This window comes from Amia ocellicauda, chromosome 14 (genome assembly GCF_036373705.1).
Source record: "Amia ocellicauda isolate fAmiCal2 chromosome 14, fAmiCal2.hap1, whole genome shotgun sequence".
Lineage (NCBI taxonomy): Eukaryota > Metazoa > Chordata > Actinopteri > Amiiformes > Amiidae > Amia > Amia ocellicauda.
Window position 1 is genome coordinate 22,905,785 of NC_089863.1, and position 5,399 is coordinate 22,911,183.

Consider the following 5,399-nt stretch of genomic DNA (forward strand, 5'->3'; position numbering starts at 1 on the left):
CCTCTCCATCACAGGCGATGTTTTCCCTGGCCAGACAGCGGGGGAAATACCCCCTGATATGCCTTATCCACCCCTGGCAGGACTCCATAGCTGTGTCCCCACAAGCCATACCTGTCAATACACACTAGTGAACACGGCTTAAAATGATGGTCAGGACACATGTGCAAGCTGCTAATGTTTATCATTATTGTTAAGCAAAAGACACACCCCCTTCTGCCCTCCAGCCTTCCCGCCTCCACAAAAAGACACGTCTCCCTTCACAGTGTATGAAACACATCCGAGCCCCTAGTGCTTCTCTGCAATCTGAGCTGAAAGACTAACCATCTTCAGAACAGCAGAACAGGTATGTACAAACCCATGTCTGTAATTTGCCCTATATCTATGTTTCTATGTATAATACTTTGAGTGATATAAATATAAAAAGAAGTATACATAGAAATGGCAAATAAGCCAGAGTTGAACTAACAACTAGGCTAATCTGTAGTTCATTGCTCTTACTGTTATTTGGTAAAAACATGTTTTCTTGTGACTGCTGTAAGTCATTAAGACTTCTGCTAAGAAATCATAATAGTAAACTCCTTAAAATGTATTACAGTCATATACCAGGAAATATTTTTATTTTATGTAACACATTGAGAACAAAAAAATCATATACCACAAAAATATCTCACGCTGCAAAATCTTTTTTTATATCCTACAAAAATATGTCACATTGCATATTTCATGTCTATGGTGTAGGGCTAGATAAAAAAACGGCCAAGTGGTAAATTGAAAATTACGAAATTGTACCCTTTCGTGTTTTAACAGTATAAAGTGATGAGGGGCATAGGAACAGGAGTAGATACAGGAAAATTATAAAAGTGCTAGAAATGACATTAAGTGTGCAGTGGCATTCAATTTTAACACCACAAACTAAATTTCTGAAAATGTCCAAGATCATATAGACATTTATTGTTACATCAAGATATTGAGAGAGAGAACCTCTACTATGGTGTAAAGGGTTAATCTAACAGTGAGGGAACAATACTTAGTTAAGGTTATTCATTAATGTAATTATTGGCTGATTTTAATGAATTAATTATTAGTATTTTTAAAATAACTTTCTCAGGTGTTATATCTTTATAAAACAGTCAAAAATCTGGGCTACTATTAAAATTACTACATAGCCTATATATATACACCAATCAGCCATAACATTATGACCACCTGCCTAATATTGTGTAGGTCCCCCTTTTACCACCAAAACAGCCCTGACCCGTCGAGGCATGGACTCCACTAGACCTCTGAAGGTGTGCGGTGGTATCTGGCACCAAGACGTTAGCAGCAGATCCTTTAAGTCCTGTAAGTTGCGAGGTGGGGCCTCCATGGATCGGACTTGTTTGTCCAGCACATCCCACAGATGCTCGATTGGATTGAGATCTGGGGAATTTGGAGGCCAAGTCAACAACTTGAACTCGTGATTCATCAGACAAGGCCACCTTCTTCCATTGCTCCGTGGTCCAGTTCTGATGCTCACGTGCCCATTGTAGGCGCTTTCGGCAGTGGACAGGGGTCAGCATGAGCACCCTGACTGGTCTGCGGCTACGCAGCCCCATACGCAACAAACTGCGATGCACTGTGTGTTCTGACACCTTTCTATCAGAACCTGCATTAACTTCTTCAGCAATTTGAGCTACAGTAGCTCGTCTGTTGGGTCGGACCACACGGGCCAGCCTTCGCTCCCACGTGCATCAATGAGCCTTGGCCGCCCATGACCCTGTCGCCGGTTCACCGCTTTTCCTTCCTTGGACCACTTTTGATAGTACTGACCACTGCAGACTGGGAACACCCCACGAGAGCTGCAGTTTTGGAGATGCTCTGACCCAGTCGTCTAGCCATCACAATTTGGCCCTTGTCAAAGTCGCTCAGATCCTTACGCTGCCCATTTTGCCTGCTTCTAACACATCAACTTTGAGGACAAAATGTTCACTTGCTGCCTAATATATCCCACCCACTGACAGGTGCCATGATAACGAGATTATCAGTGTTATTCACTTCACCTGTCAGTGGTCATAATGTTATGGCTGATCGGTGTATATGCCATGGTTGCAATTGTGTGTGTGTCAAGAAAGATATCACTGCTCTAGAGACATTTCAGAGGAGAGCAACCAGACTTAGGGCTGGATTAAATATAAAAACTTTGACCCACCCGCTAATAGCAAACTACAGAACTGTACTCAGTTGTGGCTTCTAATCAGAAATGTAACCGCTATGATGTACAGGTTTGTAGTTTGCTATTAGCAGGTGGGTCAAAGTTTTGATTTAATCCGGCCCTTATTCCAGGTCTGAAGGGAATGTCCTACTGAGAGACTGAGGGAACTGAACCTTTTCACCCTGGAGCAGAGGAGACTACATGGGGACTTGATTCAAGTCTTCAAATCATGAAAGGCATCGACCACATCAAACCAGAGGAGCTTTTCCAGATCAGCAGGGACACACGCACCCGGGGACACAAATGGAAATTGGGCTTCAAGGCATTCAAGACAGAAAACAGGAGACACTTCTTCACACAGAGAGTCGTCACAATCTGGACAAACTCCCCAGCGATGTGATTGAAGAGACAATTTGGGAACATTTAAAAACAGACTGGATAGGATCCTTGGATCACTTAGTTATTAATGGACACCAAACGAGCACGATGGGGCGAATGGCCTCCTCTTGATTGTAAACTTTCGCATGTTCTTATGTTCTTATGTGTGTACACACGTGCACGGGCTGTCAGTCTGGATCTCAGGCCAGGATGCAATGATACGAGGACATGCCACTTTTTGGAAATAATCTCTAGACTATTGGAAATTAAAACTACATATCTTACAACAACCACCATAAAACTAAACCATAAGAATGCCTGCAGCTCCAAAAGTATTTTATAGAAAATGTTTTGCTTAGGTATTAAACAACACACTCATACTTGTTGCCAACACTTAGAAATATGTGTTCTATTAGGTACGAATGTGTAATTATTTAAAATAAATACAATAATAAATACAGTACTCACTTCTCTGACTGTTGCTCCTGCTGCATTAAACTGACTGCTGTTGAGTTGAGTTGACTATGACTGGTTTGAGTTGAATGCAGGTGTTGCCATTGGCCTTGATGTATATGCGGGCAGACCACACACTGCTACGGGATTATCCCCCCCTGAGGTCATCACAGGACGACCTGTGAGGATGACTAACACTCTACTTCCCCCAAAACAGGCTGACCCTTCCAGGAATGGAGGAAGACATGATTGAGTATGGCCCTGCAGAACCCTGGGAGCCACAGGATCCAGCCTGGTGACTTTGAGGTGGTCAAGGAAGCACTGGAAAGACCCAAGATGGAAGGGACCACACAGGGTGCTCCAGATGACCCCGATGGCAGTGAAAGTGGCGGAGAGGGATACGTGGATCCACGCCAGGCACTGTCGGGTCATCCCAGATCAAAGCGAAGAAGAGGAGGCACCTACAACCTCGCCAGAGAAGAATGTTACATCTTGGTGATGGCTGGCTCCAGTCTCATCCTGCTGGTCATCGCCTTCGCTCTCCTACACTGGAGCGGCTCCACAACATCAGCACAGGACAACAACATGGCTGTCCAACGGCAGGACATTAACAATAGCCGCTCCCAAACCAGACTGCGTAGAGAAGGCGGACGCATACACAAAGACTATCAGCCCAATGACCAGTTGACACATATTCGCAATTCCTTGTGGTCTCTGTGTAATTTCACTGCTAGGCAACTGACAAATGTATCTTGTTATGTGTGTGCAGCTGCCCCCCACTCTGCAGACTCCCCATGGCACCTAATTCCCCAACCTATTCAAGGGCATCCGTTCATATGTATCTTATTAGCGCTCCAAATGAAAGCTGTGTATGCGGGCCAAATTCAAACTGATCAATGCACAACCGCCCTCGCTCTGCTCGCGGCCCTTTCCAACGGAAGTGCTGTAGCACGGGACACCTTTCCCGATTCATTGACCGCCCAAGCACTGAGCATCCACAATCACATTAAAGAATGTGGGGTTTGGTGTCACCGTATATTCTCCGCTCCATCTGAAGAGAGGCCTGACACTCTGGCTGTGGCCCCTTATAAAGACAGCCCTGATGATTGTGTCTGCTCCAACGCTTCTGGCCCATTTTTGGGGTTTACTCATTGTCGTGCCAACCACCACTTTGACATACATGCTAAAACAAATCATACTATTATTGTTGGACATCGCCAGATAACCTCTGAGCCCACTGCATTGGTCCCGGGTCCCCTTGGTGCCCCAACTCCATATGACCACTATTGGTTGTGCGGTGATCTTGCATATTCTTACCTACCTTTCAATTGGTCTGGCTGCTGTGCCCTGGTAACTTTGAAGGCTTCTGTAAGTATAATTTATAGTTCCCCATCTCCAGACCATAGGGTAAATAGAGAACTTGCTTCAGGAGTCCCCAGAGACACCTCCGCTCCTCTGGTGGTACCAGATTTGGTGCAGGAAACCTCCCATGGTTTGGGGCAGGCAAAGCTGTCAGTCCAGCCACCTGGTCTCGCTGCAGTACGGAGTAGCCTTAGATTACCTATTGGCGAAGGAAGGAGGTGTATGTACTCTTATCGGTGATCACTGTTGCACATTCATTCCAGATTCAGAATCCAACATTACAAAGGTGATCAGTCACCTCCGAGATTTGCAGAATCAAATAGCATGCTGCAAATGATTGGGCGGGCTGGGATGCATTTTCCTGGCTGAAATCCTTTTTTAAGCCCTGAGGAACACTGATCTTTTACTTCACATTTCATGTTTTGGTCATCATTTGTGTGTTTGCTCTTATTCTGCAGTGTTTAAAGTTTTTGTGTTCTAAAGTTACTGTTTCTATTTTGTGTTTCTCATGTACCTGTTGTTGATGTTGATCAGCTATTTTTAGAAGAACTCCTCAATACTCCAGACCATGATACGGATTAATTTTGTTTGAATAAATCTAATATGTCAGATGTTATATACTCTCCAAATATGAAGGTTAAAGGGATCTAGGGCTCATTTTATTTGATTTTGGCTGCATCTTTCACTTCTACTTTTCTAAAACCACAGGGTGCACTCAGAGGCTTTATGTCTTGTATCTGTCTGGTATAGTTACAAGACATGGGTCGTGACCTTTTATGCTGTCTGGAAATAAAGGTCTTTGCTTTTTTAATCACAAATGTATGTCTAATAATAACAATAAGGCACAGTTTATAAATGAGATTGTAAAAGTTTACAAACGAGAGGAGGGCATTTGACCATTTAATTATCTGAGGGAACACAGTCCTGTTTTGACAGCTGTGACGGTGTGGTTTCACCCTGCGGGCGCCGGCACCTCTCTGCCAGTGTGTGCTGTTGAGGGCGGCACCGGAAGCAG

At 44.3% G+C, this 5,399-nt stretch overlaps 1 long non-coding RNA gene across 1 annotated transcript; it reads left to right on the plus strand.

Annotated features, from left to right (window-relative positions):
• Nucleotides 1-256: 256 nt before the first annotated feature.
• On the plus strand, nt 257-5,195 carry LOC136767414 (uncharacterized). The gene is made up of 2 exons (XR_010821826.1): nt 257-343; nt 3,240-5,195. It is a non-coding gene; the product is annotated as an uncharacterized LOC136767414 (long non-coding RNA).
• Nucleotides 5,196-5,399: the final 204 nt, after the last annotated feature.